Here is a 24,754-nt window from a genome sequence, read left to right as displayed (position 1 = left end):
GATAAAACAAGCATTCCGTCTTCAACCGTCTTCATACTTGGAAGTTTTAGGGTTTTATCATGACCCCTAATATCTGGCCAAAGGTCTTGATCTAGAGGCAGAGACAATCAAAATGACTCACAAATTGTCCTACTTATAGTAGCCATCATTTGTCATTTCTCCATATATTATTTCAGTCCAAATCACTCTAATCAAACAATCTGATGGCAAAATACTTAACAAAGCTGCCCAATTTGGGAAGACTTGGGAAGTGGCCAGTTAATACCATTATTCATACTAGTTTTTAAAACAAAATTAAATATGCAAGAAAATCCATTAGCCTAGAATTAAGCCACCAATGAAGCAAACAGACGCATCTAGAGATGGCATAAATGACCAACTATCCACTTTTACTTCAAAAGCATGATTACACCTTTCAATAAAGTCAACATCAAACATAAATTTTGCATTTTAGGTAGTTTACCCTCAATATCTTTTGAACATCAGTAGGCCAGTAAAATGAATTTTACATGCAGCAATTGGAATGCAAAGTTAAAAAGATTTTAGTAAATGTAATAAAAATGGCAAGGTTAATTTTATGGGAAAAATAAGACAACTGATTTAAAGATTTTGACTAAGTTCTTTATCCAACTCTTAATGAACTGGAGCATCAATGTAGCAACACCATGTTTTGGACACTTGTATCAACAGTAAACCAAGTAGTATTGTTATGTATGATCAAACCCACATACCACAATGAGGAAATCTAAGTATACAAGTTTTCAGAGAAGCAAGTGTCAGTTTTTAGGTAAATGAATATTAAACCTGCCTTAGAAAGGACCTGAGCACAGTGCCCATCCACAGATCCACAGAAAACACAGCATTAGATTTGTACCTTTCTAAGAATTGCACCAATTCACAGATGTAAACTATTAATACCCATCTTCATTTAATATTAAGAGAACATGTAACTCCGACATTATACAAAGAGTAATAACAATCATAATACATAATATAAACTCTCTTAAGTTTATAATCTTACTGAAAAGGCAAACTAAGGAATCACTTAAAGTTTTGAAATAGTTGGTGAAAGTATTGAGCTCATTCAATAATCAAACAGTTCTCATCAATACCAACAAATCATATAATAAATGTTTCAGCCCAAAAGATGACAAACAAGAATAAATATGGAAAAAAACACTTTTATTTAAACCATTTAAATAGCAATGCACTTCTGCCAATTAAATAGGGGACAGACATTTTTATACATTCCTGGTTTGCAAAATTTGAGCAGCCCCTTCCAGCCCTTCATCCTCAGATGAGTGCTAAGCCCAAGGTTCTGGAAACACAGTTTAAAAAAAAAAACAGAATTAGCTCAAATCTTCTGTAGGTTAGACAATCGTTGTCCATGCTAAAGAATCCCTGTCTTGGATGGACATACTCAGCAATCATGCACTAGTTCACTTTCTGAACCTCTCAGCAGTGGAACTGCCATCTTGATTTGGAAATCGTTGTCTCCCTTTGAGTTTCTTCCTTTCTCTGGACTCTTTATAAAAAAATTAAAAGAAAATGCTGTTGGAATGCAAGTAATTTTATCCTTAAATTTAAAATAATCAACATTTAACTGTCACATCTGAGCATATTTGAAAATATTTTCAACACATTTTAAAAAACTAAATGAATATCAAGATTAGTACCATTGAATAGTAATAATTTTAATATCAATGTGAAGTGCGTTTTCCTTAAGCTTTCTGTTGAAAGTAGGATCTAGCTTATAAAAACTCCAAAATAGGTATGACTTCTGGAATTTTAATGGGCAACAACATAAAAGCATCATTGAAGCTTCAGTGTTAGAAAATGTATTACTTTCGCAAACAATGTAGCACTAGTAGAGAACCAATAGATACTTCTCTTGCTAAAGATTTAAAAGGTATCAAAAAGAAAAGCCTAAAGAAAAGTACTAAACAAGTAATTTTATCAAGACAAAAGAACTGATTGTATACAAGGTTATCTCAGCTTAAATATTTCTAATATAAGATTTTTTTTAATTCTGGTTTATGTAAGTAAAAACTGAGAAAACTATTTAGACTTTTACAAAATTCCTAATAATAACTTATTCTCTCAAAGTATGCCTTATCACCTGAAAGTTACTTTATTTCAGGTTTAATTTTATGTGGACAAGTAGCCCAGCTTGTTTAATCAAAATGACATTGTAGCCTCATTATAAATTATAAATAAATAAATAAATTATTTTCTTGTCCTTTCTTAACCAGAACTTAATTATCACCACCTGATTTCACTCTAGGGGCAGGATCCAACAGATGAAGCAGCATCAAATATGCTTATTTGAAGGGAGGAGATTTTCTGTGGAATACCTAACAATTACTGGAGAATTTCAGCAGATCTACCAAAATCAGTGTCTAAGACCTATTTCAAGTCAACATTTTCTTGAAATTGTGTTTCCAAAAAAGCTTCAGAATTGAAAAAATTTCTTTCTCACAAAGCACTAGCAAAACATATTGAGCCCTAAAAACTGAGGGATAACTGGTACTTTTAATGTCTGGAAAAGTTAGGGAATGGTTTATTCATGATACCATTCTAAATGTAGCTACCAAATAAAAAATAGGAAGCTAGGGATGGAGAATTCAGTGATTGGCTCAAGAATATTAATGTTGTGTCATCCCTTGATTGGCTATATCAAGAACCTCCCATTTTCTTATCACTACCCACTATTACATTGTACTGTATATGCAGTAGCATAGCATAAACTCAAGCCACCATTTTGCTGCAACCAAGTATCTTAAAAGGCATCTTAGATTCCTTGCATCTTCCTTAATTATTCTCATCACATGCCAATATATAAATTATTTTCAATTGTTTCAAACAAAAAGAAATATTGACAAATTCATCAAGTCAAAACCATTTAGTTTTTGCAATGACTAGAAATCCAGCAAAATGTTTGATGGTAACAAAAGCAGATCAAAGGGGAAGAAAAACCCCTATGTTTATCTATGTTGAGAATAGTTGATAGCTTCTGTTATTATTCCAAAGACTGTATAGGATAAGCCAATGTTTTAATAAAATGTCCAACCACAAAAACATTCAAGTTAAGCTGTTTTAAATATAATTATCAACAGAAATGTATTACTTATGTTCTATAACTGGGTACAATCCAACTGAAGAGATTTTATGTACCACAAATGACACTACTTCCATTCTACTTCTATAAAAACACCACAATCTAGATATACAATAACAAACTGGACTCTCAAATTTACATCTGTCATAAATAACTACAAACTTTTGAATAGTTGCCATTCTCCATTTTTAAAGGTGAATTTAGCATTCTCCCCAAAACTCAATTGTATTAATCCAAAAGGACATAACAGAAGTGAACATTCTCAACAAAACTGATGTACGTTTTTCACTTTAGAAACCTCAATGGTTCAGATTGTGTAACAAGTAACAACAGAATAAACATGTCAGGACACATCATACAAATTCATTTCTATTGAACTCCACAAGTTTTGATTGTGTAAAATATTATTTCATAAATTATACATTTAATGCTTAAATTTTATAATTCATTAGGTGTACTGATAATGCATTACTGAATTAATTCCACATGTAATACTGATATAGGACTGTTTTAAGATTTAAAGCTTTTGTTCAATAAATGACTAATAGTATAATGGATGATATTATGGGTAAAAGATTCAAAATTAATCATTGTAAATTGATGTGACCAGGTATTCTAAGCTGTATTTAATATGCAGTTTCCTAAAAATGAGATCATCTAAATCCCAATTATTTGCTGCTCTGAAAATCTGACAATTTTAAGAATTTCGGAATTTTAATTAGCCCAAACAAGTATTTTTAGAAAACAAACTAAGGCTCAAGTTTAACTCTTATTACCACTTTTGCAAAGTATTCAGATAAACACTCATTTAGGTTTTGCCAACAGTTGCTGAAGAACTATGGGCGCTATAGGATGTTCTTCATTAACAACTGAAAAACAGGCAGCAAACAAGGTTTTCCTAAAGAGCTTTTATACTACTGAAACTCTTGTGTGTTGTTATCCTTTGGCTTGGAAAAAAATTGGTGCATTGTAGGGCAATTAATTTTGGACCAAACGAGCTAACTAACAGAATGAGTCCAAAACCTAGAACCCAATGCTTCCACTGAATTGAAATTTGACAAATTTTATAACACATTTATGACATAAAAATTATCATAGAACATTACATAATATAAAACATTATGAAATATTTCCTTTGGTCAACTCCTGTTGTTTCTTTGTGCTTTATACTTCAATATGGGCTGCTTTCAAGGGAGATATAGCTTTGAATATATCCCTGGATTTTTAAAAACTTTTCTGGAACATTAGATGTTCTGCCATTTTTGAAGGCCTTGAGGAATCTGGTAGAGAAATATCTCTGAAATGATAATCCAATGGGCCCAGGGGTTGTTTAAAGTCAAAAAGAGGAAGAAATGTGAAACAAATATGGCAACATCTAAGAAGAAAATAAACACTGTGTTTTAAGGGACCATCAATTTCCATTTTAACAGTTCTGTTGTTGGATGAAAGACGTGGTCTTACTATTTACTAATTATTATATTTTGTCACTACTGTAGAGATGTGTGTGCACACAAATCATGTAAATTTTTGGTTAAGGAACAAGCATTAATTATCTTAATCTTCTCTTTTTTGTAAGCATCCCTATAATGACTGCTTACAAAAGGAACATAGGACATATTTACACTGATACACTTCACTCACATCAACTACCTAAGATCTAGCTAAAATATGACTAAAAATCATAGTATATATGTTTTGGGGACTGTATGCCAAAAAGGAAGACTACTGCCATATGGGACTTAATTCATATTAACATTTGTTTGTAAAATATTGGTTATAGAGCTCTGGAACAAATAAAAAGCATTTATGGTAGAATCTCAGCATTCAAATTTATCAGAATGCAATGGGAGCTTGTAACAGGCAATCATTTTTACTTGGTAAATTATTGTTCAAACATATTTCAATTAAATAGAAAAGGAGATATTTAGAAAATAAACACCTTTTAGTTGAAGGTGTAATATATAAAATATACTTGAGATCATTTCCAGTTTTTGTCACTCGTTTCTCTTGTGCTCTTTAATGTGCTGTCCCATAAAACTAATCATACAGTCAAATTTTTGGATTTTCAAACATTTTTATTCTTGTTTTGTTTGTAGCATGCTATATTAATGTGTAAAAGTCACATATATCAAATTATTATATGGTTGAGGTCATCCTGAATGAGAATCCCCAACAAAATTAATCAAGGGAAATGGGCTGATATTATAAATTATAGTTTACATTTGTAATTCCAGATCTACTGCTGAGTTTACCATGCTAAGATCAATGGTACTTTCAAATAACCTGTTTATTGCAATGAAAAGGTTTAGGATTCTGTGGCTTTCAAGGTGTTGTTCAAATAGAATACCCATCATGCGAAATAGCAAAGCCAAACGTGAAAGCTGCTAAAATTGCAGGCTAGGAATATTTGAAGGACTGGGTATTCCTGTCCTGTGTTTAAAACTTTTTCAGAAATAGCATCCTTTTGTTAAGCAAATAAAGCGTAGCTTTCTATACAAAAGCTCTGCTAAATCACGATGCGCTGGTTTGTCTAAAGCATTGTTTTCCAGTTAGTACTCTCCATACTAGTGAAAGCATAGCCACCACTGTATTTTAACTGCCAATCAACCAATGATAACTGGATTGAGTAAGGCTGACCTGAGTAATGCAATATACAGAACTGTAGTTCTCAACTGCTGCTATACATTCCACAGGTGAGAAGATGCAGAAGCATTCAAGGTAACAATAGGATAAATCAATGAAACTTTCAAGTCTTCAAATTTACCATAAATAATAAATGGTTGAACACTACCCTTCTTTGGATTTTTTTAGGGGTAGAGAACTGCTTGCATGGAATATGATTTCATCACGCAACATACTAATTCAAATTAGGATTTTTGAGGTAATACCCAAGTTAGCCTTCTGAGCATAGTTAAACCCTCCAGAAAAATGTTCACTTAATAGAACAAACTGAAGTAGCTACTGCACTCAAATGCTATCCAATGAGATGACCTGATTTATAAAGAATTTTCCTAGAATCCAAAGATTCACCAGTGATAATTCTATTTTATAGCATATTAAACATATACTCTGAAACCCCAGCATACTTTTTGATCAGCAGGTTCTCTTGACCAAAGGAAAATACAGCGCAATCCTTTTAAACCTTGTATTAAATAACACGGTCTTGCTTCTAACACTGAATATTTTTAGAAAACCGGCTAGTATATTTTAAAAACTGTCAGAATTTGTATATGATCACAGATATGTCGCATTCTGAAACATAGGAGCTTTAGATTCTATGTACCTCAATGAATGTTAAAATTTATTTACAGCACCATGCAATAGGATAATTATAGACAACCCAGGAGATGCTAGAACAGAACTTTCAACAATTTTAAGCAGGTGATAGACTGTAATTAAGATATCTAATTACTTTCAAAATTAACTTGTTCAAGTGCTTTGTGCAATTAACAGGAGCAAGTAATGCTTTTCTTAGAGCAAACTAATTTAGACCAAAAATGGTGTACTATATATGCAAAAAATGGCAGTCAATAAAAAAGAAATGTACTGATAAAGAGGGTTAATCTGACTCCTTCTCACCAATGGTAGATTCAGATGGGTATATTTTTATTATGCTATCTGGAAAAATGTTAAAACATACAATTTCCCTAATGGTAGCATAGTAGTTTTCTCCAAGAATATCACTAGTTGATTCTATTAAAATTATCCTGGAAACATGGCTCATTTAATTCATAGAGATTCATAGTTTTAGCTCTTTTCCACAAAACATGCTAAAACAGTTACAAAAGCACTCATAGTAATATACTGAAAGCAACTTACCAGTACACCATACAGAATCAGGTATTTTGTGGAATCAGTTCAAAGCATCTGGAGAGAAAAGTTAAATATCTTTTGTTTAATAAATTAATTCAATATATCACTAATAAAATCCTACATTTATTCAGAAAAGTTGTGATTTCAGAGTGTTCTTGGTATACCAAGACTATGTTCAAGACTAAAGTATAAAGTTGCTGCCTGTTTTCTAAAGTAGGGACTTGCTACTTTATGCACTATGAATCCACGGCACAATAGGTTTTCTTTGTGAAAATATGTGGGTATTATGTTTTAGGGCTTCCTTATTTTACCCTTCTCCTGTCTTACTATATAGGAACAGAAATATAGCAACTCTCTGAAGTAGGTTGGGCTGAGAATGAGATTGGTCCCAAATCATCCAATGAGCTTCACAGCCAAGGGTAGACTAGAATCTCCAATTTCTAGTCCAACACCTTAATCACAACACCATAGTAACTCTGTAAATTGAATATTTTTTAAAAAATTAAGTTCTGTAACAGAATAAATTCTTTAAGGGGGAAAAGTTGAGGAAGCTAAGCAGTCTATTATTAACCAAATATGTCTGAAATTATACAACACTTGACATCTTTCATAATCCAGAATGAATTTAATAAACTTCTATCATTGTTGCTAAATTCTAAATTTAGCAAGATTGTTAAATTCCAAGAAGAATCTTGGAACTGCCTTATCTATTGGACCAAAAGTACCAGAATTCTTAAAATGCCATGGTAACTAATAATTCAGGAAAATATGGACTATTTGCAAACATATCAGCTTCAGAAGTCTCCAAGATGAAATATTCTGTCTTCAATTTTGAAAGTTAACATGGAAGATAGGGAGCTGATATATATGTTGGGAAGATGATAAACTTTTGAATTTCTCAGCTACCTAAGTATTTAGCATCTATTCACCTAATTTCCTTCATGTGATTTCATTCAATAATGGGCAGAGGGGGCAATTTCACATATTACTAGAAATGTTCAGGTAACACTCTAATGTAGTACCTCTATTTCTTCACATTTAAATCTCAACATTGTAAGGATTTTTCCCACAATATGTGTATATTTCCAATTTGCAGACAATTCTAATTTCTAATAATATATTCTAATAATATATAATTTCTAATAATATATTAGTGTAGCAAAGTCAATGCTGGATTTACTTAATAGATTGATTTTCATTACATTTATTTTATTTATTTGTATTTTAATTCCATTTATATCCCGCCCTTCTCCGAAGACTCAGGGCGGCTTACAAGCTTAGCAGTAGCATTTCTATATAACGATAATTTTCCAAGGCCTATTTTCTCTGAAGCAAGTCCCACTAAACATTTTGGAATACATTTTCATAAAATTGCAAATTTAACATATTTTAAACCAGCTTTTCTTTTTTGGGAGGTGGTGGTGATGGTTGTCTTCACATTCCATCATTTTAACTTTAGAGATTGAAATATTTTATTAGTCTGACCTCATCATGTAATGGACTACATAATACATTTCACAAGAAACACACTACAGGTACATGATTTTTGAAAAATACACATTACAGATTTTCAAACCTGTTTTTCTTAGCATTGACACATTCATAGACTTCCCAATAAACATAATTTGTTATACTATCCACTAGTGGATGCTATAAACGTAAACATTTCGTATACTGATACTTATTGTCAATTAGAGCATAGAAAAAGTGCTAAGTCTTAGGTGTTTTTTTAATGCCACAATACTTGCCAAGGGAATTAACCCAGAATGCTATAATGATTCACAATTCTAAAGGGATTTAGGTGAGATTTAAGATTTTCTAATTTCCTTGGCTCATCACTTTGATTCTTGACACTGAAATATCCTGTTGCACCTTTTACAATATTCATTACAGTTGTATAAAAATTATATTTAATTTACAAAAAATACAATATATTTTACAACTGAATTTTGTTAAAAAAAGAAAATATGCCAAAGTCACCATCAATTAAAATGATGTAACTTAATGTTTGAATGTATTTGATGCAGAAGCAAGAAACTTAAATTTAAATGTTCCTTCATTCTAGCCTGAATGATGATGTGCAATGGGCATGTTCTATTACTCTGAAGAAGAGAAGAGGATAAAACTATATGGATTTCCTATTCTCAAAATTTATTATAGTCTATAAGGTTTGACACAAGGGATGACATTTTTACCATTTTTCTGTTCACTCCTAAAGCCACGTAAACGGAAATGCAATCTAATCTGAGTTAGGTCCCTGGCAGTAGTTATTTATTAATAAAATAAAGGACTGTTTTGTTTTTATCAATATTTTATATTTAATAATTTACTATGTTACTCATATGGCAAATATGATAGATTCAATATTTGAAGGTAACGTCTTAAATTTATAGTCACTCAGTTTAAACTTAAAAGGACTGGATTTTAGTAAAAACAGAAAAAATCTAAATAGCTAGTTATATATAGTTTGATCAATTTCTGAGCAAAACATGCATCTTGTTTTAAGCAGCTCTATTTTTTAATTTTTTGAATGTTAACCAAGTTGAGCGCCAAAATTCTGTGAATGAATTCTATCACTTGTTTACTGTGTTCATACTTAACACTATCTCAAATCAACAGTCAATTACTATTCAAACCTGGATTATGCGGAAAATATATCTGAGTGTATTATAGGACAAAGTTTGTATTAAGTAAATGACTGTGTGAACAAAATTTACTTCATCAGCATGACTTTCTGGTTTTTAATGTAAAATTTAATAAATAGATATAACACATGAGATTGTTAAAATTAGCAATGGGATAATTGGGAGTATCACTGTGTTTAGGAAAGTAAATGAAGTCTATTTAAAATTTCAACATGTCTATGAAAATTAAAGATAACTTTAGATTTAATATGAGCTATTCAATGAGCATTTAAGTGTTTTATGATAGCAAAGTAATCATTTCCAAATACTGTAAATTTATGTTTAGTGCTAAAAATATTAAGTTTTAATTTAACAAAAATTATGAGCGTTTTAGTAATATTGAAAATACTTTACTTTTAAGGTTTAGAAGGCTATTCCAAATTCCAAGCAAAGCTTGTTAAAGAGATAAAGGCTAGAAAGACAACAAGATGTAAAACATCTGCATTATTCAAATAAGAATAAATTGAAAAATACCTGAAACAGATAACATGTTCTCCTTTAGCTCCATCTGGATCCTTCTAGTTCTGTAAAAAGGAATATATGTCTCTGTGTGTGTGTCTGTCAAAAATGGCATTCAACATAGACATCAAAAGACTTAAAGCGGAAAACCTACAGAAAAGTCCTCCCTCAAACACATAAATGTGTGTATCTGTGTACATATATATATATATATGTATTTATAATGCACATTTTGGATTTAAGTTGATCATCCTTTTTGTGCAAGTATTAAGACAACTTTTTTCATTCCAGTGATAAGTATGAAACTTGATCATAAATATGTTTTAAAATGAAAGCAATTTACTTATATGTAAGTTCCTTAGGCTCAAGTTTCAACTTGAAGCTTACATTCTCCAATACAGGTATATAGGATACGTACCAGTGAAATCAATAGGACCCTTTTCAAAATTTCATCCATTTTTTTCAATTTTAATCAAATAACAAATATAATCATAATGAAGTTTCATTTTTTTCTTTTTAGGGTAAATGTTATATATAAGGGACAAATTTATTCAAAGCTAAGAAACAAAATGAGTTAATTCTTACCTACAAAAAATTCTGAGCAGCTCTTATAAGCCATCTGCTATTGGGGTGGCAAATATTCATAGAACACCTAAAGAAAAATATATTTGGATTAATCAGAAATGTTTTATCTTAACATTTGTACATATCTATTAAATAAAATACTTAAAATTATGTCAGTACTATCTATAACGTTAAGCACTATTTCATAAAGTTTCTCATAGACTGTAAGAAAAGTATTTCTATACAACCTTTCTGCTTAATGCAATCTTTTTCTACCATCTCAAGGGAAAGACACAACAGAAGTGCCATAACAAAGTCTATCCCAAAACCAAGTCATGCAACTGCAACTATGAGAAAAGCCAACCATGTTTAGCTTTCTTATTCTCAAGGTTACACACATTTAAAATACTTCTACTGTTTGAAGTGATAGAATTACATTATCTTAACTGAGATTTCACCAGATAATTTTATAAAGCTCTTTTTAGAGTGCATTTTTTATAAACCACAAAAGTATCCAAATTTTCCCTTCTTAACATTTACACCTTGCTTTAATATCATTTTCTGTAAAAAATATATTGGACTTTTTTAACTTTAACAGTTGGCTTTATTACAATTTTCCAGTCATATAAGACGACTTTCAAATCCATAATCATAACTTTAAAGTTTCAGTGAAACCTCAGAGCTACTTATCTATATAGAATTTTTAAATACATGCTTCACAACAGCTTTTGGTTGATTAATCAGTTGAAGCCACATGTACAAAGGATTTTAAAACATTTGCTAATATTACAAAAATATACCAAATGATCATTCCATGCTACAACTTTCTTATCTGATAAACTTTTAAAATTACAAAGCCTAAGAAATATTACATATTGATCCAGGAGGAAAATACATTAGGACAAATTAACACACCATTTTAAAAATAGGCAGCCTATCATCCAAATGTTCAAACATTAAGCACTGAAACCAATGAAAAAGTAACAAAGCATTTTAAGTTTTTACTTTCTCTTAATGAAGAGGTTTTAAGATTAAATTTGCATGAGAAAAATGCCAGAAAATTCAAACTTCAAATAAAACACATCACAAAAACACATTCTCCAACTTTTAAAACTGTTTTCCTATATACTTCATTACCTACTGCTAGTTGGGTTTTGTTTTTTTTTACTCATAATCGACTCTAGTTCCAATTTAGCTTACTCAATTAGATAACTGGCATACTTCTAAAAGATGCATGTATTTAAAGAACCTCATGTGTTTCATCCTAAACTTTCCTTAGAATCTTTCGGATAAAACGTTTTTTAATTTTGTTATCACTGACCAAAAACAACAACAACCTTGTTTGCAAATTGTTTCCACATACCTAGTTTAGAAAGAGTTAAATGCCAACACCCAAATACAGAAAAACAAATTTGTTTGGAGAGAAAGAGACAGCCATGGCGTCTTTTGTTCTTACAAGAGAGAAGAAGAAGGAAAAAAACAGACTCTTTTCCTCTTTCGGTAACAATGGAGGACAACGACTCTTTAAAGAACTTGAGACTTTGTCGCAGACATCCTGTATATGGGAATCACAGTATACCTTTTCACTTCCCTGCTCCAAATATTTTAAGAGGGTGTTGTCCCAATTTGCTGCAGACCCCCCCCCCTCTGTAGCTCCATAGCAAAGTACCCTCAGATACCTTGCCCTTCAGTTATTTATTCAAAGAAAGAAAAATACAGAAATCCAGCGCGCAGACCTTGCAAATTCTGTACGGGGGAAGAATGGGCACGGACCCCTGATATTTTGGGAAGGGGGAGGGAGATATAATCCCTAGATTTCTGCTGGGTAAGGGAGGAGGAAGAAAGGAGGAAAACTGCAGTTCAATGGCGGCTCTGGTTTGACATCCACCTCCTTGATGTCAGGCTTTGCGCCTAACCAGGAATCTGGGGGGAGGGGGGGCATTCTAAAAACAAAACAAAACACACCAAAACCACGAAACAAGAGGGCGTTTTAACAGCTTCTTACAACGATACCCCCCCAAAAAAAGGGAAGAAAGGAAAAGCCCCCCCCCAACCTCGAATTCCACATTTTCACCCCAGTCTCGGTGTACCCCCCAAATTGGTGGTAGGAGCCTCCAAACCCACAAACGTGGACTTTTCACCTCCAGAGGGGCGAAAAAAAACCCATAAACAGCAACAAGGAATCCCACCTTCTCGCCCATCCGGTCGCCGGGATCGAGCCGCTCTTTTCTAAGAAGTCCTTCCCCCTCCCACAGACCGCTAAATTTGGGGAGGGGTACCCCGAGACTGGAGGGAAAAGGAGGCTCTCCGGCTTTCTACCAGAAAGCCCCAATCCGAGGAAGAAAGGGAGCTTCTTTTCTCCCTTCGACGCCCAGCTTGGAAGCGGTGGGGACTTCCTCCTCCTATCGGCGGGAAGCCTCGGCGCCCCAATTCCAGTTTGGGGACCCCCCCTCCCGCTTTCGAGGCGCTCGGGTCGGGTCTTTTCCCCGCAGAAGGGCAGGGTCCCCGGGCTGTTGCCGACGTTCGCCGCCCTTCCTCCCTCCCCCCCCCCATTTCTCAGGCGGCTCCAAGGACATCTTGTTTTCCTTCTCAAGGACAAAGAGACAATGGCGGAGGGTGGGGGGGCGCGGCAGAGACGGAAGATAAGGACTTCGCAGGGCGGCAGCTGAGGCGATACTCACCGTCCTGAGGCGGGAAGCCGGGCGAATCGAGCGGGACTGGCCGAGCGGCGGCAGCCCGGAGGGCGGACGAGCGGCGGGAGAGCCGAGGCTGCCTTGCCGCAGAGGCTGCTCCCGGGTCCGCCGCGGTCTCCACCGGGACGGGACACCCTCCCCCCCAGCTCGGGAGCCCCGTCCGGAGGAGCCCCCGACCCTGAGGCCGCTCTCGGCCCGGGAAGGTTGGCGGGAGAGGCATCCCGCCGAGAACGGAGGGAGGGAAAAAAGGCGCAGCCCCTCGCCAAGCAGCTGCCCGCCCGGCCATCTTGCGCCGTGTGCGAGCGAGTGTGTGAGGGAAGCCTCTGCCTGTCTTTGCCGTCTCTCCGCGAAGCTTCCCTCTCCTCCCCTCCCCCACCCGCGCCCCTGCCCAAACTCCCAAAATGGCCGCCCTCGCTCCCTCAGCCACTACTGCGGCAGGGAGGGAGGGGGGCGGGGCCGGCGCGCGCCTCGGCCTCCCTCCAGCGCGTCTGCGCTCAGCCCGCCTCCCTATTGGCTCGCCTTTCTCCAGAAACCCATTGGCCGCCTTCCTGGCTCGAGCTCGCGCTCGCCTGTCCCCAGGCTACGGCTCGCTATTGGCCCTCCTCTTTCTCCCTCCCTCCCTCTCTCGCTGTGTTTCCCCCCTCCCTTCGCCCATGCGTTCCGTCGTGTTGTGCACCAGCGACGTTTCCCCTCTCCCCCCTCTTTAAAAAAAACAAACCAACTGCATTGAGCTGGCTTGCCACGAGCGCGTAACGGGCTCTGATTGGTCCGCGGGCAGCTGCTCTCGCGCTCTCTTCCCCGCAGCTGCTGCCCCGCCCCCCGATGACGAAATGCCTTTTCAAGGTGGATCTCTCTTCTCTCAGGATAGTGGGGGGGAGGGGGGAAATCTGGCGTCGCTGATTGGTGGAGGAGCTTAAAGCAGGACAAGCGCCCCCTCCCACGAGGATTCCGCCTAGATGCGTCCTAGAAACTCGTTTGTGGATGCCCCACTCCATTGTGGCTGTGTGTTTACGCATCCACACCAAATATTTGGTGGATTATGGGTCGCCGAGTTTCTGTTGACTTGAGATCGACCTTCTCTAGCAAGACCTGCCCCCAACTTAGTCCTCCTTCAGGTCTTCCAATGTTGCCTCCTCCATCACTTGGAGTCCATCCATCTTGTATCTCTGGTCATCCTCCTCTGGTCTCCCAATTTTCCAAGTATTAATGGGCTTCTGAAAGGAGCCGAGTCTTTGCATTGGTTGGCTGAAGTGTTATGCGCCATAAAAGTCAATGTTGGACCTAAGCAGCTGCAGAGATAGAGCTCTAGGGAGATCTGTCCCCATCCTGATCCTTCAGGTCTTCCATTGTCATAGCAACTGAGTCCATCTATCTTGCTGCTTGTCATCCTTCTCTTTCCTCCCCGTTGATTGGATGATTATGTGCTACCGGGTTCTTGACTTATAGCAGGGGTCTTCAAACTTGGCCCTTTTATGACTTGTGGACTTCAACTCCCAGAATTCCTCAGCCAGGCAAGTGTGAAATTCTGGGAGTTGAAGTCCACAAGTCATAAAAGGGCCAAGTTTGAAGACCCCTGACTTACAGGAACCACAAATACAGAGTTCAGGAGGTCTTGACCCGAACCAGGCCCTTTCAGGTCTTCCAATGGTACTTCCATCATCATTGTAATTGAATCCATTCATTTTCCTCTTGCTTGTTTTCTTCCTTTTCCTTCCATCTTTTCCAACTTTAGGGACTTCTCCAAGAAGCTGTATCTTTGCAATCAAGTCATTGTTGACTCTTAGCAACCAGAAGATACGGTAGACTTCTTGGAAGATCTGTCCCCATCCTGATCCTTGAATCTTTCAAGTATACCTCCAAAACCACTGTAACCAAGTCCCTACGCCTTGCTGTTGATTATTCCCTTTTCCCTTCCCGTTAATTGATTACTGTATATGCCACCAAGTTGGTGTTGACTCCTGTAAACTAGAAATTTCTCCAGAAGATCAATCCCCAACCTTCATAATTTAGCAGTAGTGCAGTCGTCACCGCTATAATTGAGTCTTGCTGGTGGTCATTTTCTTTCTATGTTTTCAGCATTATAGAATTCTCAAGAAAGTTGGACCTTTGCCTAAATTGTCTAAAATATGATAATTTGTGCCTTGAGTATGAACTCTTGACTGAGTCATCGGATGAGCCATTTATTTGTTTCCTTGGCTATCCGTGATGTTCTCAGGAGTCTCTTCCAGAACCAGAGGTTCAAAAGTATCCTTTCTATACTGCTTCAAATTCCAATTTTTGTTTCCTTAAGAGTGTCACAAGGAAAGCCAGTATCTGCACGACTCAGATATTTATATATATATTGACTCATCACAGCATCCAGATATTTTTTTCTAATGCCTTCATTTCTATCCATATCAGTCTATATTGTATTTCTTGACTTCTGGTTCCTTTTTTCGTGATGGTGATTCTAAAAGGTAGAAGGTATTCATCACTTCATTTGATACTGTATATTGCCTAAATAGGGATGCAGTGGCTCAGTGTGGGTTAGGACGCTGAGCTTGTCCATCAGATGGTCGGCAGTTTGGCGGGTCGAATCCCGAGTGCCGCGTAGCAGAGTGAGCGCCTGTTACTCGTCCCAGCTTCTGCCAACCTAGCAGTTCGAAAGCACATAAAAATGCAAGTAGAAAAATAGGGACCACTACGGTGGGAAGGTAACAGCGTTCCATGCGCCTTTGGTGTCTAGTCATGCCGGCCACATGACCACGGAGACGTCCTCGGACAAACGCTGGCTCTTTGGCTTTGAAACGGAGATGAGCACCGGCCCCTAGAGTCGGAAACAACTAGCACGCATGTGCGGGGGAACCTCTACCTTTACCTTATTGCCTAAATAAATGTGTGTCATGTCTTCATTTGAAAAGGACAATTTGCCTTGATTGAACACCAGTTGCAGAATCAAAATAATTCTTCCACACGTATCACGCTTCAGGACAACTTCTTTTTCCCTCCTGTGAAAAATGAGCTCACTTGGAGCATAGCCGCAGAGACTGAAGGTGAGTAAAGAGGAAGCCCAGCCATCTTGCTTGTCAGAAGCTAAGTGTCACTAAAAGCATCGCAGCTCTTGCAGCTTGCTCTAAAGGGGAATGAGAAATCCTGAAGAGTTAGGACAAATTAATCCTAGCCCTAATTCTGCCATTGTGCTTTGACTGCAAAGGTGCTTAGAAGGTCACATCTATAACTTGGGGAAAAAACATATAAAGTATGGTTGAGATTCTTGTATCTCATTTAAACAAGGGTATATCAATATGTTAGTGTATAGTAACTTTTGAAAACTGGCGATTATTTATAGTCCTGTGACAGAGCACGTAGAAACACTTTAGTTCATCACACATACCGTATTCATACAATACAAACGTCATGGTTCGGACAGACGCAAACGCTGCTAACATCAAATGTTCTTGCTCTGACAACAAAATTATGCTATTAGTCCATTAGCTTTGTTGCCATCTTTTCTTTTGTCTTTGCTTTCATATATACTGCAAGGTGTACAAAAGTGAAAAAGAACATTTTAATATCCAATAGGCTGCTTTTCGATCCCTTGAAAGCATACTTAAAGCTATTTACAATGGGCACAGTGACTGCACAGACTAAACTAGCTGCAGCTTAATTACTGAGAGTAAACTTTTAAACCAAGTTAAAAGGCCAATATTTTTTTTTAAAAAATACCTCTTAGAAGGTTGGCTTAAAATTATGAGGGGACAGAGAGAGAGCAAAAGGAATTTGTCCCTAAGGGGACAAACATTCGGTCTGAATCCATCAATGGAGAAGACCATAAGTCCCAGCAAAATAGATTTCTGTTAATGAATGAAGATGGGGATTACCAATTATTCCCCCCCATCTTTTGAAGTTAGCAGGAAGTTCTAGAATACCCCATTTTTCTTTCTAGTAAAAATGGAAACTGTTTCTACTCTCTGCATGAACACAAGGAATTCTTGGAATCAACTACAAACCCAGGGGTCTTCAACCTTGGCAACTTTAAGACTTGTGGACTTCAACCCATTAAAAAGTGGGAAGCAACTAAACAATACTAAGAGATTGAACATTATAGTGCAAGGTCAACTTCCAAGTTGAGATTGTTAATTAAAGGAAACCACTAAACCTCATGGTCACAGAAGTCTTGGAAAGCCAGTATGAGTCAGCTATAGTTGAGTTACAATTGCTCGCAAATCATCAGTTCCAAAAGACAATAATTTGTGAAGAAATCAACATCTGGCTAAATATTTTCCATGCCATTCTGCAAAATGAAAACAACATTCCCATGATACACTAAAGCCCAAAATAGAGTGCCATATAAAGAACCAGTGTAGTTATTTAGGATGTCATGCAGGAGCCCTGCAAAAATGTGTTAATTCAAATGTGTGAGCATCTTAGCTTGATAGTGACCATTTATGGATCAAGGAGGACAATAAGAGAGAAAACCAGGAGGAAACTATGGTAACTATGAAAGCTTCTCCTACTGTAATTGCCACTAATCCTTGGCTATTGACTCAGCCCATAGTGGTTTCTTTTACTCCTGGCATATGGAATAAGTCATAGTGATTTAATTTTTATTTTTTTAAATCTAAGTTAACAAGCTGCAATGCCTGGCATCAGACAATATTACAGCAAGTTATACCATAATATAGAGTTTAATAGTCCTTCTGAATCGGAATCAGTTCAAAATTAACCAATGCTGTTTTCCACATAGCAGTCCAGAGTCTGAGACTTGGACTTTGATCAAGCTGAACTTTCATCTTTAGGAGAAAGAAGCAGTTGCTTGTTTTACATCCCTGAAATTCTTTCCAATATTGTGCCATTTATTTAAATGCCTTAAAATGACAGTATAATTTTAGTAATTAAGATACCAATAGTTTAGAAAACAGGTATTTAATTTGGCTATGAGGAAAAGTATTTTTTCTTCTTCCTTGCATTCCTCTTTTATTACATTCCTATCTGAAATACATACCTCTGGTAACTGTATTTATATACAAACCCAAGTTACTCCATAGCGTAATAAGTACGTTTCTAAGTTGCACCACTTCTCACTACTTTCATATTGCAAATTGGGCCTGGTATTTTGCTGATCACAATTCTGTGATCTCAAACCTATATCATCTAGTATCTGACAGAAAAAGGAATAAATTTCTGACGATACTTGTGAAGGATAAGCTTCCAGTTTCAGAACAAGATACAGCAATTCAAATCCTGCTGAGTTCAGTAGCTGTGCATCATCTACACAACAATAAAATACATTTCCGGTGTTTGTTTTATGGCATAATAAATATGTTGTTGATTTCACTTGATTTCTTAATTTAAGGGGAAAAAAAATAAGTTCTTAAAAGCCTTGTTTCTGTTTTGGATGAATTGCAGCAACAGTCTGAAGTTATTTTTTCACTGTACGGTATGTTGAAACCCAACAACGAAACTCAACACCGCAGCCCGCTGAATGCAGAACTGAGAAGTAAAAATGTGTCAAGGATTCTCCATTTTGAAAAACAGATTATTCTCTGTACACAGCACTAGTTTTAGGTGCCAGCTGTCAACACACAGTAATTTTTTCAACAACCTAGTCAAGAAGAGTGCATGGAATTGTTGAGTAGCTAACAAGGATACTTTTGTCCTTGGATGATCAAACATAGAAATGTTAGCCTTACTCTCTACAACAGAAAACCTTGTGAATTTGCTCTGGAACTGAAGTATTCTATCTGCAGTGGACTAGGTGGTATTTAGTTTCCCAACAGAGAATATATAATTGTGAAAGGGGGGGGGATGGAATAGAAGCTATTCTTGTGCCAATAATCTCTGGGGGTGGGTGGGGGGAATGACTGTATGTTTTAACTATTCAGTTGCTGCAAATCACAATAAGAAAGAGACAAATACTGGAAAGACATAAGTCTACCCTGTCTTACAATTCTGATTCTGAAGAAGCTGCTCCAGCTGAACCAGTGAGATGCCAGCCTTAAAGAGACTATCATCTATTCTTGCTCTAACCTGAATATTTCCAGTATTATTCATGCATACTGTATATTATCAATCAGACTCTACAGCTACAGTATATGTAAGAGTATGTGTATGCCTCTGTTTCCATGGACTGCATACAATGGTGGGTTTTCGCAGCCCCATCATAATAAAAGGAAAGTTGAAGTTTAGATGGTGAACTTCAATATCCTTTGCTGTAGTCAGAAAGCTAGAGTAGAATAGAATAGAATAGAATAGAATAGAATAGAATAGAATAGAATAGAATAGAATAGAATAGAATAGAATAGAATAGAATAGAATAGAATAGAACTGGAAGGGACCTTGGAGGTCTTCTAGTCCAGCCCCCTGCTCAAGCAGGAGAACCTATATTGTCTCAGACAGATGAATGTCCAGTCTCTTCTTGAAAACCTCCAGTGATGAAGCGTCCATGATTTCTGGAAGCAAAGCTGTTCCACTGGTTGATTGTTCTCACTGTCAAGACGTTTCTCCTCAATTCCAGGTTGCTTCTCTCTTTGATCAGTTTCCAACCATTGTTTCTCGTCCTGCCTTCTGGTGCTTTGGTGAGCAACCTGCCCCCCTCTGCCTTGTGGCAGCCCCTCAGATACTGGAACATTGCTATCATGTCTCCCCTATTTCTTCTTTTCTTTAGACTAGCCAAACCCAAGTCCCATAGCTTCACTTTCATCACTTTCATCGTAAAGGGGAAGGGGCTATAGAAATATAAGGCTGTTCCTTACAATTCAATAATCATGAATCAGAAATGCAAATTCAAACCGAAAAGAATCCTATCCATCTCATCCAATTTTATAAATAAGACAATGGTTATTGCAAATGCTTGGTGCACCCACATACATGTCTGAATTAAACATTTCTGTTTAATTCTGATTATTCCCCCCCCCAACTCAAGTTATAAGCTTGTTTCTCAGCATAACTCCATACCCTCATCTAATTGCCTCATACCAAGAAAAAATAGGAGACACGTATTGCCTCAAGAGCTTCCAAGCAAGTCCCAACAGGTTTCTTTTGGCTAAGCTTGACAGCTGGATAAGCAAAATGAAACCTGACTTTCTATACAGCCATCTCTCTTCCCAGCTTGAGCTTAATCAAAATGTCAATATGAAACCTAGAATAGCTAGCAACAGGATGAAACATACGAAAATATAGGGTAAACAGTAAGAAAAGGAAAAAAAACAAGCAAATCACCACTAATAAATAACCTAAAGTGTCAAAACCACTGGCGACAAGCTATTAATCGCCACTAGTCTCTTGAAAAAGCCAGATTTCCATTCTCTGAAAGAAGACTAGGTTTGTTGACATCAGATGCTTCTCTCAGGAGAATACATTTGATGAAGAGTACTTCAACTGTCAAGGCCTTCTATGCCCCTCTAGGGTCTTACTTCTCCCCCTGGCACTACCTGAGTGCCTTGATTGAGCAGTGAGCCTGGCTATGATGTGTCATTCAAACACAAGGTCCTGAGCTCCTAGGAAACCAAATCTTCCTTTGCAATCTCATCATCTCTTAGTTTATCCACTCAACAAAACTTTAACATGTCCTATGGAATAAGTCCTTTGACCTGTATCGCACCCGAATCACTCCCAATTTGAAAAGAAAAGAAAATACAGCCAGAGGAGGGAAAAAAAATATAAGAATGGCAACAACCTAGATAGTAATTGCATGGAAAGACTATGGGTTGGAGCAGAAGATTCCTTGTAAGCCCTCCATTGTCCTTTAATACCTCTCCTTTCATGGTTATTTCCCTTAGCTAAATTTGAGAAAGTGAGAATAGCATTCAGTGGAGACCTAAAATCACACTTAGAATACTACATCCAGTTTTTGTCACCATATTATAAAAATGTTGCAGAGTGCAGAAAAGAGCAACAACGATGATTAAGGGGCTAAAGACTATTTATTTATTTATTTATTTATTTATTTATTTATTTATTTATTTATTTATTTATTTATTTATCTATTTTATTTATTATTAAATTTGTATACCGCCCTTCTCCAGAAGGACTCAGGGCGGTGAACAGGGCAATACATATCAAAAACAAGATACAAAAATTAAAAACGATTAAATAAAATGCCCACGAATAAGTTAAAACACATTAAAAGTAGGTTAAAACACATTAATAAAACCCAACCCCATCCCATCAGGCCAGGCCAGCTTGTTCGAAAAGGTAGGTTTTGAGATCACGCCGGAAGGAGCGGAGGTCAGGCGCCATCCGGAGCTCGACCGGAAGATGGTTCCATAAATCCGGCGCGCCCACAGAGAACGCCCTCCCCCTGGGGGCCACCAGTCGGCATTCTTTGACTATTTTTATTTGGTTATATTTATATACCGCCCTATTCCCTGAGGACTCAGGGCGGTTTACAGGGAATTAAAAATCCAAAATACAAAAATTAAGAACCAAATTAAAAAATATTAAATTAACCCTGTAGTCAGTTAAAAAGAACCCCAAATTAAAAATTCCTCCTCAGTCTGGGCCCGAGAGCTCGAAGAGCCAGGTCTTCAGGCCCCGGCGGAATGATCGAAGGTCGGGGGCAGTTCTCAGCTCCATCGGCAGCTGGTTCCAGAGGGCAGGCGCTCCCACCGAGAAGGCCCTATCCCTGGGTGTCACCCGCCGGCAGTCTCTTACCGGCGGGACCCTGAGCAGACCCTCCCTGTGGGAGCGCACTGGGCGAAGGGCATTTGATGCCGGCAGCAGGTGTTCCCTCAGATATCCCGGACCCAGGCCATGTAGGGCTTTATAGGTGATAACCAGCACCTATGAAGAACGGTTGCAGGAATTGGATATGGATAGTCTAGTGAAAAGAAGAACTAGGGGTGACATGATAGCAGGGTTCCAATATCTGAGAGGCTGTCACAAAGAAGAGGGTGTCAACTTATTTTCCAAAGCACCAGAAGGAAAGACAAGAAACAAGGGTTGGAAACTAATCAAGGAGAGAAGCAACCTAGAACTAAGGAGAAATGTCCTAACGGTGAGAACAATGAGTGCAGATAGGTGCTGGTGCACATATCTAAGGGATGGGATGAGGCAAGTGGGAAACTGAGTCGCTGAGAATTTTCTCGGCTCAGCTGTTGGCCAGAAATAGCCCATCCCTATTGGATAACTCAAAGCATCTCAGTGTCTAAATAAATATGAAAATAGAGCTGTCTTCATCAAGTCAAAGTGATGTGATAGACGTCTTCCAGTACTTGAGGGGCTGTCACAGAGAAGAGGGGGTTCAGCTATTTTCCAAAGCACCCGAGTGCAGGACAAGAAGTAATGGGTGAAACATCATCAAAGAGAGATCAACTTAGAACTAATGGCAATTTTCCTAACAGTGAGAACACTTAATAATTGCTTGCCTCCAGATTTTCAAGAAGAGACTGGACAACAATTTGTCTGAAATGGTATAGGGCAGTGGTGGCGAACCTATGGCACGTGTGCCAGAAGCGGCACTCAGAGCCCTCTTTGTGGGCAGGCGTGTCATGTCCCAGAGATGGCAACTGTCCCTCTTCAACCAGCTGCCCGAGGTCCCATGTGGCTGGATGCATCCCAGCACAGCTGGTTTCCCTCCCCCCCCCGTCCCATCCCTCCTGGCCTTGCATGCTCTCCTTTTCCCGGGCACGACCCACTGCATTGCCTCCTCTGCTGTCAGCTAGCTGTCCAGAGTGTGCCGGTTGAGGAGCCGGCAGGCTGTGGCTGCTGACGGACACTGTCGGCCTCCATGTGCTCGCTGGCCTCTGTCTGCGGGGGCTGATGGTGTCAGGCAGCAGCTGCCCTGGCCCCTACCTAGCCTTGCCTTGCCCCGTGGCAATTGGTACACCCACCCTGCCTCGCCTCGCCTCACCCCGCAGGACGAGCCTCCGGCCCACCATCCCACCTGCCAGAGACCCCCTGGATCTCCCCCAACCCTGCCCGGCCCCCAGAGGCATCCCTCCCCACGAGCAACATCGAGGTGACCATGCCCACTTTGGCCCACCCACGCAGTCTGCCATGACCACCACAGCCACACCCACCCAGTGAGCCACGTCCCACCTGGAACCCGGCCATAAATAAGTGGGTTTTGGGTTGCAGTTTGGGCACTTGGTCTCTAAAAGGTTCGCCATCACTGGTATAGGGTCTCCTGCTTGAGCAGGAAGTTGGACTAGAAGACCTTCAAGGTCTTTGCCAACCTTTTTATTCTGTCTTCTGTCTTGAGTTTTATACAAAAAGCACCCTGTGGATTATTTTGAGAGTAGTAACTGCTAACCTCTTGTCTGATTCAGCCACATCTGTTCATTCCTGGCCAAAGCCCGCCTAGATGCTTGAAACCCAACCTGGAGCCTGCTGCACAGGCTGATGGTATCTGGCATGGTCTGATGGTCTTGAAATTTATATAAAGAATTCAGTATTCAGATTATGCGTAGATCATAATTCTGTAACAGAAGCCAGGGAGATGAACACTGCTCCAGCAACTACCTTCTTGAAAGCGAAGGTTTTAAAAACTAGTTTCATAAAGTTACACCTAATATCAGTGGTTCTCCCCAGAATGTTCTACTCATTAGTCTAGACCAGGGGTAGGCAACCTCGGCTCTTTTATGACTCATGGACTTCAACTCCCAGAATTCCTGAGTCAGCATAGCTGACTCAGGAATTCTGGGAGTTGAAGTCCATGAATCATAAAAGAAACAAGGTTGCCTACCCCTGGTCTAGACCAAACTGGCTCATTCTTTTATTATCCATGTATTGCCCATCCTTCCACTTTCCACTAACTATGTAATGTTCTGCTCTGGGAGCCAGTTCATGTACTTCATGCCCACAAAATGGCTGGAGACAGTAGCAATCACAACACCAGCAAACACCACAATGGGCACTCTTGTGTCTTGTGACTTGTGATGTATTCCTTGCATCAAGGGCATAGCATATGAACAGAGGGTGAGATCAGTGGAAAAACAGTCCAACCTTGTTAGCCGTACACAATGTGGGGTCAGGCATTTCCTGATGTTCAAGCCTTCTATACCCTGAATGATAAATAAACGACTGTCTTTCCTTCCCTCAGAAAAAAGCCTGCATGCCATACAGAAATTTGGTGTACCAAACTCCATTGTGCATACAGCAACCGTTCCTAGATTGAGCCTCTGCCTATACTTCAGCTTTAAACTCTAAAACTACCTGGTAAAAAAATATTTCTCTCTTTCTGAGAGTCTGAACTGGGCATAAGGGCTGAATTGGTACATACAAAATAGGTCCTGCATTCTCCAAACTTTCTTATTTTCTTAAGGACAGTTTGTGTTGTCCTTAAGACCTATCACTGTTGTTAGAAGTGGAGACATGGACTCATCCATTTTTGAGAGCCAGGGGGAAAAAAATTAAATTTGTCTTGCACTGTGAAATCAAATTCTCCTCCTCCCTGTGTTTGTTGTTTTTCTGGGGACAGAAAACCTCACAGGTTCTGGGTG

At 38.3% G+C, this 24,754-nt stretch overlaps 1 long non-coding RNA gene across 1 annotated transcript; it reads right to left on the bottom strand.

Moving 5' to 3' along the window:
- Positions 1 to 1,165: 1,165 nt before the first annotated feature.
- On the bottom strand, positions 1,166 to 13,710 carry LOC308673480. The gene is made up of 5 exons (XR_014027660.1): positions 13,320 to 13,710; positions 10,660 to 10,726; positions 10,090 to 10,139; positions 6,938 to 6,985; positions 1,166 to 1,525 (listed from the first exon to the last, which is right to left on the bottom strand). It is a non-coding gene; the product is annotated as an uncharacterized lncRNA (long non-coding RNA).
- Positions 13,711 to 24,754: the final 11,044 nt, after the last annotated feature.

Source organism: Vipera berus (genome assembly GCF_964194415.1).
Source record: "Vipera berus genome assembly, chromosome: 12".
Lineage (NCBI taxonomy): Eukaryota > Metazoa > Chordata > Lepidosauria > Squamata > Viperidae > Vipera > Vipera berus.
The sequence above is the reverse complement of the archived record's forward strand: the minus strand, read 5'-3'. Positions and strand labels throughout refer to the sequence as shown.